Below are 13,139 nucleotides of genomic sequence, written 5' to 3'. Positions count from 1 at the left end.
TTTACTTTGTAGTATATTTTGTTTTATTTGTTTAATTTTTCTAAAAAAAAACACGTTTTTTAATATTTTATTTGTTGAGATGTCTTTTGTAGACAGGGAACCCTAAACTTTGCACCCCACTAGAGGTGCACAAATCTGTTTCCAGAAAATAATTTTCTTGAAAATTTAAGGATTTCTGCCGAATTTTAATTTTAAGAAATAGGAGAAAGGTGGGTAAAGCGGCCACTCTAAGGAATTTTAATTTCTTTTTCAGTCCTATATAAAGATGCTAGCAAGTAAATAAAATTTCTATAATGTAAGTCCTTCGTTAAGTTTTAAGACATATTTAAATGAGCCTGTTTTGAAGAAGCTTTACGGAGTAATTATTGATAATTTCAAGTCATACAAAATGTCCACTTTACCCGACCTAGGATTAGGATTAGGATTTTAGATTTGTCGTCACATTTTGAGGAATGACGTCTCTCGGCGAGCTCACTATCCGGAGAAAGGATTGGGGAAGGAAGGAAGCGGCCTGGGACCTATATGTTAGGCACCACCCCGGCATTTGCCTGGTGTGAATGAGAGAAACCCAGGAAAACCTCATTCAGGGTGGCTTCGTTTACACTTTTTCGATCGAGTGCCCCCACCGGAAATCGAACCAGGATCGCTCGCACCGAAGGCGAGAGCGTTAGCTTCTACACTACACGAGGCCACTTTACTCGATCTAGTCGAGCATAGTAGGCACGCTTGTCCACAATATCTGTTGCTTATGGGATTCGCGGCGCCATGATTCGGTGTGAGAATTTAAGGATTACAATTGACTTGTTAATTTAGAGGGTTAAAGAGCATCTTTATATCCAATAGTCATCTATTAATAGTCCAGTTAAATCTGAAAGACTGGAAGAAACTGTTATTATAGTATATTACTCGTACCTGTAGTCGTGCTGAATACAGAGAATTCAAATAGAAGCTACCAAAACCCCACCTTTCAAAATAGTCAAATACATTTATTAGTTACATGAACAGAATAGGTTAATAACTTCTATATTATTTCGATCAAGAATATAGACCTAAGTCTATATGAGCGTACCTAGCATTGCAAGAATATAATAAGTGAACCGCTGTTTCAACATTAAAATATTAAGCCTAAATTATTACATAATTTAGCAATATTTGGATCAATTGGAAGCGTCGGGCCAAATGGCCACAGTGAGATGGCCACTTTCTGACCACTTTGCCCGATTGCATGCCACACTGTATATTTCTTTCTTCGCTCTGAACAATAAAACTTAAACGCTACTAAATAATACAAAAATTAATAAAAAGCATTACGCTTGATAATAAAAATATTATATAGTCATCAAGTTCTGTATAGTTGGGACACTGTTAAAAATACTTACTTAAAAATGAGTAAAATTGACTCAAATTTGAGAACATTGTGTTCTCAGAATAGCTCCGAATACATTGTTCTCAAAAGTGAGAAAGTGTGGGTGTTCAAAATATAAGAACAATATGTACTCAAATTTGAGTAAATTTTACTCACTTTTGAGTAAAAATTCTCTTAAAAGCGAGATAAAATATTCTTAAATAAAATGAGAAACTGCTATTTCTCAAAAATAACGAGAACACATTTGCTCAAAAATGAGAAAGTTAACCGTAAAATGAGATGAATGTAATCAACATTGAGAAATTCTTTGTTCAAAAACTAGTAATGCTCTCCTCACAATTGAGAACATGTATACTCAAAATTGAGTAGAAAAGTATTCGAAATGCTCAGATAGCCGCAAAATTGAGAAACACACTTTCTCAAAAATTGAGAATATTTCCTCTCAAATTTGAGAAAAACCCTTCTCGAAAATGAGAAGGGTTTTTTTTAAAAAATGAGTAAAAAAGTACTCAAAAATGAGATTTTATTAGTATTCAAAAATGAGAAAAAAGTACTTATTCTGCTGCCTTGCTGACACAGGGAAGGTTTCCTGGAACTAGAAAGGAAGATTACTCTCACACTGCACTGGACAATTTATAGTAAGTACGCCTTCTACACATTAATATTGAAGTTAAAACATTTTCCTCTTAAAAGTTGGAAAATAGAAATCAGTTTTTGAAAAAATACGAGTACTTCAAAAATTACTTCTATTTCCCAGCTTTGAAGATGAAAATGTCTAACATCAATATTAATGTGTAGAAGGCGTACTTACTATAAATTTGTTAGTGCAGTGTGAAATTCATCTACCTTTGTAATTTTGGGGAATTTTCCCTGTGCCTGCAACGCAGCAGAATAAATACTCCCATTCCTATTTTTGAATACTAATATAATCTAATTGTTAAAGTACGTTTTTACTCAATTTTGAATCTGCAAGTTACATTTTTATGCTGAGACCTGTTGTTTCCATAAATAGCATAGATGAGAATTTTAATTTAATCAACACACAAGCTCCTTTTACATTATTATGTTGGTTTGCGTAGTTTGAAACAAGTAAACCTGATATGGTGGACAAATTTTATGTGCACTGGTTTTCTCGATGTATTCTCGTTTCCTCCTACTTTCTTCATTGCATCACTTCATTATCATTTTCTTCTCCTTTAGCCTTGAAACATAATCATGCGACGTTATATATATATATATATATATATATATATATATATATATATATATATATATATACAAAAACACAAACAAACAAACAAACAAACTTAAATGTATATACATTTGTTTCATTTTGATTAAAGGAAAATACGTTTGTACATTGTATTTTTTATTTGTCAAATAATAAACTAAGTCTATACATGAGCACAATTTTTATAACAACTTACACAAGACAATGAGGATACATGAACCCACTGAATAGGCCTACAAAGTATTATGACAGATGTATGCATTCGTTGGAAAACAGTCTGTGTCAACTGCCAATGGACATGAGATCCTCCCAGAAGTTTTTCATTTGCTATAAATGTGTCTATGCCTTCATCTCCCTGGAAACAAAGAGATTGTGTAATTAGTGACAATAGAAATAAAAATAAAATGAAATACTTATAAATCTTATTCGTGTATGGCGATATCTCGAATAATATTAGTGTTGCTACGTTCTAATTTGAATTAGTATCAATTGAAATACGATAATATAGACTCTGGTAAAGACAGTAAAGAGAATTACGCAATATTTCTTCAATTAATATTGAAACCAGAAGTTGTAGTAGATTTACCATTTAGTGTTTTAGCAGAGTGATTAGAGTGGAAATGGAATATATTCTAGGGACGCTTAATCGATTAAAAAATATACAATGTGAGATTACTGTCTATGCTCTATAGTGATCAACGTTAACCGGAAATGGTTTATTTCTATCACTACAAGTAGGTGGATCACATCCATTAACGAACTCCTCCGAGATAATTATCTAGCTGTTGATTGCAGAAAACAATTTTAAAATTATCTTTTGTTGAAGAGTTATTGAGAGGTGTAACGGACGTACTAAGCCAGAGGTGTTTACCCTTGCGAGGATGGCCCTCTCGAGGGCATCCTCACCCTCAAATTCTCTCTCAAACATAATGACGCGAGGGCGATGACAAGCTTGGACAGCGAGGGCGAGGGCCAACTGTCACTGTCAGGGCTAGAGCGAGGACAAATTCCCAACACGAAGGCGAGAGCAATGGTCAACTCTCTTCGAAGGTGAGGGCGAGGGCCAATTCACTGTGAGAATGAAGGTGAGTGAGGTCGGAGTAAAATGAACACCTTTTATGGTACTAACATTACAATATTATATATATCCCACTTGCGTGATCCTAATAAACATCAAATGAAAGACTTAAGACCTGACTCGTCTATGGCGATCTTTATAACTAGGAATGCAATGGATGTACCCGATTGCAATGAAATGAGCTGAGCGAGCTTAAACTACGTAATCATTCCTGGCCATTATGCAATAAGAAATGTCATTTTTAATTGTTGACAAAAAAATCGCGTGAAAACTTTTTCCCCATGTTAAGTCTATGCAAGCGTTTTTCGGTCATTATTCCTCGATGGTACATCGGATTTTTGATTTCGACCTATGTTGTCACTCAGCACGACATACTTTATCAGCGTGCTAAGTTTGGTTGAGATCGGCCAAACGGTCTAGGAGGAAGCGTTTTTCGGTCATTATTCCTCGATGGTACATCGGATTTTTTTATTTCGACCTATGTTCTCACTCAGCACGACATACTCTATCAGCGTGCTTAGTTTGGTTGAGATCGGCCAAACGGTCTAGGAGGAAGCGTTTTTCGGTCATTATTCCTCGATGGTACATCGGATTTTTGATTTCGACCTATGTTGTCACTCAGCACGACATACTCTATCAGCGTGCTCAGTTTGGTTGAGATCGGCCAAACGGTCTAGGAGGAGTTCGCGGACAACCAAACGGCTAACCCGAGTATAAGAGCTTCGCTTCGCTCAGCTCAATAATAGTAGGGTTGTCACGTTCTGGAAGGATTAATATCAATTGAAATAAGATTATAAAAATAAGGAAATTGAAAGGTAACCAAAAACATTTCGATCTGTTTCATCTATGCAAGACAAGGAAACAATAAACCTGAAAATTGGTCATTTCTGCTTATGTGTGAGGAAAAAAAAAAAAGAAAGAAAGAAAGAAAGAAACAATGAATCACACCACAAATTCTGTTATATAAAGTTTCACCGTTATTCGATTTCTACTTTTTTTAGCAATTGTTAAACAAATTACTAGAATGTTTTGAGAATAGTAGCGTAACTAAGAATGCATGCCCCCCTCCATCCGCGAAAATGTCAAAAGGGCTCTTCCTGTTTCTACGTTCATGGCACACGTACAATTTATACAGTAGTAGAGTTATTTTTCCATCTAGTCAGACACTACTTGCTAATATACAAAAATTGCACATTATTATTATTATTATTATTATTATTATTATTATTATTATTATTATTATTATTATTATTATTAAGCAATTACATGGGACTAAAAAGTTTCTTAAAAGAAATAATTTCTAGGAATTAGGAATTAGATTTCTGGGCTGTCGGCATCTAAGGCCACGTTAGCCCATCCCGTATAAAGGATGACGTCCCTCAGCGAGCCCACTGTACGATGAAAGGGAAGGAAGAAAGGATTGGGAAAGGAAGGAAGCAGCCTGGGACCATTATATTAGGTACCTCCATCCCGGCATTTGAATGGTATGAATGAATGAAACCCAAGAAAGACTTCACTCAAGATGGCAGGTCTGAAAAAGCTGTTACACTCTTTCGGCCGAGTGTCCCCACCAGGAGTCGAACCTGGGACCGCTCACCTCAAAGGCAAGAGCAGAAATAATTTGTTTCCTAACGTTCACATTACAACTAACATATGAAAACTCGTCACAACTTGTGCAACTTGCTCACATATTTCTAAACCGGCGTATTTTTTTTTTTTTTTCGGAGAGTAATTCGCTGACTACTTTCTCAATATCAACGTGGTGCCATTCTTCGCTTTCAGTGCTCAGGATTGGCAAAGGGCTCAACCAATGCCGTAACTTTTGCGGGGGAATGGGGAAACTGCCCCCCCCCCAATTAAGCTTCCAGTTGTTTGATAGGATTCATTTGAGTTAAAACTTTGTTGCTTTGTATGATGTGATATGAACAGGAACTTCTAAATAAAGCTTGGAAAAGGTTTACCACATAACAGAAAAAAAAATGAAACGAAAATGTGTTAAGAGCCTCATTCAGTAAAATGTGTCCTATTAGAGCCCCAGACAAAATATATATTTAGTAATACTTTCAACATATTGTCTCATTTAGTTAACTTGTGAAGCACCGTACTATTTTCAAAAGCATTGCAAATAATTTAAGATGTTTCTGCTGCCCCACTATCTGAACGAAATACATTCCTTTAAGATGTAGCATATATGTAATCTGGATGTTACTTTAGTAAACCATCAACTGGCGCCCCAAGAATTATCGAACACGTTTAGTAAGGATTTCACTTCAAATGCCATCATTACACTAGGGGGCCTCAACTTGACATATTTTAGGAGGTCTAATTAATGTTTGGTCTTCCAAGAAAAAGCCCAAGTTACGGGGCTGAGCTCAATTTCATCTTCGACCTTGTTCTACGAATATAAAGTTTGATGGCTTTTAGTGTACTGAATGATCGCTCAGGATTGGCTTCGTCAGAGGCACAGTGAGATACAGTTGCAAAGAAGTACACAAATCCAGAACACTACTAACATAGGAAGTTATCTACGACTAAATAATTGGCTAATTAATTCCAAGTTAAAATTTCACTAAATTGTTTCTTCACTACTCATCGGAAACTTGTTAGTTGTTGCAACAAAAGGCGATACATTTTCCGAGTAGAATTCACTAAATCTATTATAGCTGGTTCCGTGATTTCTTTTTCCTCTAAGTAGAGTACTCTTGCAGTAATATGAAACCTGCAAAGTGCTTTTGAATGGAGTTGAATTTCAGTTTAGCGTCCCTTTCAGCAGCGAGGCTATGTGAGACGTGGACCTACTGATTAACGTGGAATCCGAACCACATGAGCTCCCGTCGGGAATCGAACCCGGGTCTCCCGCGCCAAGAGCGCGTACGATAACCGCTTAGCCACGGAGGAACTCTGCAAAGGGCTTTTAACATCCAAACATTATAAAGTTATACTCCGAAACTTAAATACCGGGAGCCTGTTAGTTACGCCACTGCTTGAGAATACAGATTCTTTATTCATAGAAAGGAAACTTAATGACTACATATCAGGGTTGGCTGGTTTAAACCAATGTTTAAAGCAGCTGGTTTTTTTCAAAAAAACCAACTGGTTTAAACCAAATAACGAAAATGTTCGTAAAAGTGTAAGTGTTTGTAAAATCTTGATGAACACACATTTGTGGGTTATCACGTTTCACTCCCGTATATTATTTGTATTATATTCAGACCTAAATTCCCCATTCATTACTCAAAGAGATTATACTACAAAAGCAACTTTTTTTTATGTAAGTTTATAAATGTTTGTTTTGTGATTTTTTTTTTTTTTGTAGTGCGCAATTGATCTATAGAGAGAAAATATGACTAAGTCAGTATATAATAATGTTTGGAATTAGTAGATATTGCTATTGTCTGCCAAAATATTTTTTTAAGTACAATGTAAATCACACTAAATTATTCAAAAACTACTTCCATGAGTTGAAATAAGGTTTTACTTAAAGTGTACTGCTTTCTAAAGCCCTAGACAATTGTTATATTCCTTAGCACAATGATGGGGAAACATTTTGGGCCGCAGGCTAAAGAAAAACGGAAGAAAATATAGGTGGGCCAATATAATTAAAAAAAAAACAACAGTGATTGTATCACTTGTAAAACCAAGCTCTATTAATACCTGAAAGTTCATGAAGGGGAATGTGATAAATGGTATTGTGAATGCATTTTTAAACATTTCTCATAATTTGGGTGGAAGTATAATCCACTGATTCTCAGAAGTGAAGTTATATTCGTCAGGTAATGAATCACATCGTGGGCTGGGTGGAAACGTTTAAGGAGCTACATCTAATCCGCGGGCCATGCTTTGCCCATCACTGTCTTAAGACGTGAAGATAATAAGCCAAAGATGTGCAATTTTGAGTTCATGTACGTTTATTTAAAAGGTATTACGTGTTTCAAAATACTGACTTATTTTTACTTTTCAAAGTAAAGCATATAAAAGCTACCATTTGCTGCGATTGAATTATAACAATAAAACAATGTTTGTGAATAGACACTATAAAAAGATAATGTAAAGAAAAAAAACAAATGGGTGCTTTGCCAGAAGTAGGGTTGTGTTGATGACAAATAGACTCTTGTGTACATATTTATACATGCAACCTGAAATATGATAAATATACACGAAAACTTGATCTTACTCACCAAGAACTTTCTCTAGCGAAACCTTAAAGAAAATTATCACTGCCAAACAGATGACATTGAAAACAGACTCTGTCGCGCCGAACAAATTTTTAAATTCAGCATCCATCTGAAACATAAAGATTTAATTGTTATACAAATATATTCTATTAAATAATATATTTTACCTTTTTCTAGTCATGAAGTTCAAAAGTAGTTCATTGTCATAATGTTTTACTGCAATGTTAGAAATGCGCATACATGAATAATGTGAAGTAGCAATTAGACTCTTGTTAACGAACATCACTACTTAAATTGTTCTTTGTTATTCAGAAATAAACCAATACAATTGCAATAGTTTGTGTGTGCTGCAAGTAGCATAATTTGCACCCATTGTTAGCTAGTGGGGTGCACGGTGGCTCAGTGGGGAGCGCTTACCTCAGGTGCATGGTTTCCTTGGTACGATTTTCACCCAAGCAAGCTTGTGATAAACAACATTGTGTTCGTGGATTTTGTCGAGGTACTCCCGTTTCCTCCCACTTTCTCATTCTTCCATCATCATTCACTTGCTTTAATCATCGTCTCCCTTAACCTAAAGGCATAATCATGGGATGTTAAACTGAAAGATTTCACTATATTTCATTTTGTTGGCTGTGTGTATACTTTTGCAAAAAAAAAAAAAAAAAAAAAAAAAAAAAGTAAAAATAGAAGGAAAAAGTAAATGAATAAACAAATGTGGTTGGTAGCAGAAGCGTCATTTCAGATTTTGCTTGTGGGAGGGCAAGACCCCTTGATATAAGAAAATTTTGCGTTTTTCACTGACTACTATTCTACTCAAACCATATAAATCTCAATCTCAGGGGGTGCAATTACCCCTCCCTGCCCCCTAAATGACGCCACTGGTGGTAGTTCCCTTAATATAGCTAAATTAAAATTATTACATAACTTCTGTCATAAGTATTGGACACTCAACAAACAACGGACAATTTGATAAAGTGAAAAGTTTGTGTCAGTCGAGGGAAATTCTCTTAAAGAAACCTACGAACAGTGCCACCAGGTTCGTCCTGCACTGACTCGGTTAGATAGCATTCATGCTTTTATTGCCACCTAGCACAAGTTTGTTCTTGTTTATGCGATACGTCCACACTGTATTTACATCGAGCCCTTCTGAAGTTAATCTGTATGTAGTACTGGAGCTTGTTATTTAGTGCTGTTAAAAAAAAAAACTTTAACCCAACCTGAGAATGTAAGAAATGTGTCAAAACTTGATAAAACAGTCTGCTCGAGTAATGCCTGTGTTTTATTTTTTTTTTTACATTGTAGCTTTTATGCAACAGATACGGAATCCGTATTTATATGGCAATCGTAAAGAAATTGCAATTTTTCAACTAATACTTCTGGTGGTCCCTTGAAATTTTATCCGTGCAAGTGAGCAGGCCGGTAGCCAGCCCAAAAATGTAGGGGAGGGGGAAATCCAACCATATTATAGTTCATTTGCCAGTGGTGCCCACCCCCCTCATGTCCTTGACGCAATCCCCCTCAATTGTCTATCCGTAGGTGTTCTTCTATGAAAAAAACTTTTCGATTAATTTTTACACCCCCTCAAACATATTTATATAGATTTTACCCCCCAAATATTTCAATGACGCAGTTTGCGTCATATCCCCCCCTTGTGGGCACCCCTGCATTTGCAAGCCTACCGTGAACATTTTAGGCAGGCAGTAAAAATTTAGGAGCCCGACCCCCTAGACCCCCCCGCGCGGATACGGGCCTGCAAGTGAGGGCAAGGTTCTAGATTACTGGTCCCCCTTCCCATTGAGCAATAATAAAGACAGAAAACAACGTGCCCTGCGGGGCTCTAACCCGCCTTCACTCGCTAACGCTCGCTCAGCAATGCTGTGTAGATTAAATGTATAAACTTTAGTAGAGAAAGAAACCAACCCAGCTACTAACCTACATAGGGGACCAGTAATCTAGAACCTTCCCGCAAGGGAGTTTTTTTCATGTCACCCACTACAAATCTTTTAGGGGACAATAAGAAGGAAATTATTAAAAGAATTGTATTTTTCCAACAGTTATTTAGAGTGCAGCGCCAAAAGTAAACCTGCACGCCCTAATTCACAAAAAAAAAAAAAAAAGTAATCAATTTACTGAATATATTGGAAAGTCGCATATCATTAACACAATAACTTTGTCTAAGATATAGAATGCCCAGAAGCATAGAGTGAGGCTTCCGGGCATTCAATCTGGGAACCAGTACCTAGAAGCATTACTCATGATTTTCGAAGGAAAATAATGCTTTGTCGTGATTAACCGCCAATCGATTACAATGTTCGTACACAAACAATGTTGCATTCACACTTATAAAACTAAATTCATGTTGCTAGCAGTACTTACCTGCGTAATCCTCTGATTAGTAAACAATGCTTCCATGTTTTCCATCCATCCATCTTTCTCTTTATCCATCCGCTAAGTAGTTCCTCCATCAGCCAGAATGAGAACATATAGTTCAGGATTATAAAGGACTTTTGTGCTCTTATGTTAGCTTGTTCGTACTTGTTTTCCATAGTCTTGCATTTGCAAACTGTCTTTTATATCTCACGATATTCCATTATATATCTATGTCATAAAACAATATTTTTAAAGACTACATTATTACTCGTTTTTGAGAACCAGTCTCTGACTCAAATATGCAACTAAATTTCCTCATTCTCATTTTTTGAGTTATTTTCTCCTCAAAATTGAGACAAATTTACTCAATTTTTTTTGAGTAGTAAAATGTATTCATTTTTGAATAAATCATTTTTAACAGTGGAGAAAATCATTGTTAAACTATTACTTACCCTTAGATCAACATTAGGTGAAAACACCTTTTTCTTCATACAAGCAGAACCACAATTGTGTCTGTGCTCTTTGTCGTTTACAACTGCAATGGCAACTAGCGCAACTGATTGGGCCTACTTGCAACAGGTGTCAGGTATATACAGGCGAGAAAAGTGCCGATGACCACTTTACCCGCACTGGCCACTTTATACTCCCTTCCCTTCCCTTACCTGTCTGAAACCACTTTAAAGTACTTTCCACTTCGAAGGCAATGATGCATGAACCATCGATCTAAATGTAATTATCGTAGAAGTAGCAGATTCCTAACTAAAAGTTATTAGAGGGACACGATGTGTTCAGTGGTAGAGTGCTTATCTCTGGTGTCTGTAGTCCTTGGTTCGATCCCCGGAGCAAGTAAGTTTGTGGTGGACAACACCGTGTCCGTGAGTTTTCTCAGGATTCTCCCGTTCCCTCACGCATTCTCATTCCACCAATTCTTTCATTAGCGTTCACCTTCTTTAATCGCCCTTCTTCTTCTGCCTAAAAGAGCCACATGCACAGTGTTTCTTCCAGACATGTTTTCATTAGGGAAACACTGCCCCCCGGATCTCTGAGAGTGCCTCCCCGGAGGGCAAAAAAATAATACGTCTATAATATAATAATAAATAGAATAGTACCAGCAGTGCCCCCCTTAGAATATTAAGAGTGCCTCCCGGAATTTTTTTTTTAAATGAAAGAACGACTGCACATGCATGGGACGTAAAACTAAAAATTTCATTTCATTTCAATAAGTAATTGCTTCTCGTAATAAGGAAATCACACTACGCCACTGTTAATTAATAATCCTATCGAAAAAACGAAAATTAATTACCTGCTTTTAATGTCTATTTTCCAACATCCGTACTTGTCTTCCTCCGTTCTAATTAACTCTATTTAAAATGTGATTCATCCGCCGCTCTTTTTACAAGACTTTTTCACTTTGATAGTATCTCAAAGTAACAGGAAACACCTATGGTCAATTTGCTCATAATCGTTATTACACTATCGGAAAGCAAGTTCAAAGAAAACATTATGAACAATGAATTCTATGACGTAGTAGTTTGTTTTTTTTTAAAATATGATTGAACTGGATACGTCCGGTTTCAACCTTTGTGAATAAAAATGACAATAAATATCAGAAAAAAAAGTTAAAAGAGTAAACAGATTTGTTTACTGGATTGACGAGCGTTGAAAATAAAATTACCATAGTTGATATATTCAAGCGTGTCAACATGTTACGTGGTAGTCCTTGGCACTGAATTGTTTTCAATGTAACAGCAATAACAACGATTGAAGTTTTCCTTTTGAATTTGGTGTTAAGCAGTAAAATGAATACAATAACTTTAGTTTAAAAAAAATTCGGGAAAACTAAAAATGTATCAAAAAATTGCGATCTTGGCTAGGGATGAGCACGAGACGAGTCGAGACAGGATTTTCCTGACAAAATTCGAGTCGAAACACGGCTCTTTTAATAGTGAAATATACATTTTTTCGAGTCGAGACATCACTTTTACACCACATTTTCGAGACGAGACAGCCACAAATCTTGTCTCGTGCGCATCCCTAAACTTTGCCAATAATATTTTTTTTTTGGACCAGATTCCACAAAATATTTGAACTGTCCCTAAATCGAGTTTTCGTATTTTCTACGAAATAAGCACATCATACTGAGTTAACTGATACTTTGGATTTGGCTACACTATATGTATGTAGTTCTCCAGATATAAGGCTTTCAAGAAATTCTTTGTTGAAATGTGTTGGATCTTTTGGGCCAATTGGATCATGGGCCGCAAAATTTTTGAATGGCCCCTAAATCGAGTTTTCGTATTTTGTACGGAATAAGCACATCATACTGAGTTAAGTGATAGCGTGGGTTTCGCTACACTATATGTAGTTCTGCAGGTATAATGCCTACAAGAAATTCTTTGTTGAAATATGTTGCATCTTTTGGGCCAATTCGATCAGGGGGCCACAAAGTTTTTGAACGGCTCCTAAATCGAGTTTTCGTATTTTCTACGAAAAAGCACATCATACTGAGTTAAGTGATAGTGTGGGTTTCGCTACACTATATGTAGTTCTCCAGATATAATACCTACAAGAATTTTTTTGTTGAAATATGTTGCATCTTTTAGGCCAATTCGATCAGGGGCCACAAAATTTTTGAACGGCTCCTGAATCGAGTTTTTGTATTTTATACGAAATAAGCACATCATACTGAGTTAAGTGATAGTGTGGGTTTCGCTACACTATAAGTAGTTCTGCAGTTATAAAGCCTATAAGAAAATTTTTGATTGAAATATCTTTAATCTTTTGGCCGATAAAGAAAGCGTTTTAATTAAATTCAACATTATCCATGTTCTATACATCAAACTATTCATTTAATTTATGCATGTGCAAATTGGAAGGCAGGTCAGCTCCTTCATTGGTAAGCGGTTAGCGTACGAGCCT

General features: G+C 36.1%; 1 protein-coding gene and 1 long non-coding RNA gene across 2 annotated transcripts in view; both read right to left on the bottom strand.

Moving 5' to 3' along the window:
* LOC145667036 (facilitated trehalose transporter Tret1-like) overlaps positions 1-10,806 on the bottom strand; it is a 36,865-nt gene extending 26,059 nt beyond the window's left edge. The window contains exon 1 of the mRNA XM_081734729.1: positions 10,673-10,806. The gene's annotated coding sequence lies outside the window, so the exon portion shown is untranslated. The remainder of the gene's footprint in view (positions 1-10,672) is intronic.
* On the bottom strand, positions 2,719-10,379 carry LOC145667035 (uncharacterized). The gene is made up of 3 exons (XR_014127855.1): positions 10,227-10,379; positions 7,854-7,959; positions 2,719-2,952 (listed from the first exon to the last, which is right to left on the bottom strand). It is a non-coding gene; the product is annotated as an uncharacterized LOC145667035 (long non-coding RNA).
* Positions 10,807-13,139: the final 2,333 nt, after the last annotated feature.

The sequence above is a fragment of the Thermobia domestica genome, chromosome 12, assembly GCF_964235325.1.
Source record: "Thermobia domestica chromosome 12, izTheDome1.hap1.1, whole genome shotgun sequence".
In the NCBI taxonomy this organism is placed as follows: Eukaryota; Metazoa; Arthropoda; class Insecta; order Zygentoma; family Lepismatidae; genus Thermobia; species Thermobia domestica.
The sequence above is the reverse complement of the archived record's forward strand: the minus strand, read 5'-3'. Positions and strand labels throughout refer to the sequence as shown.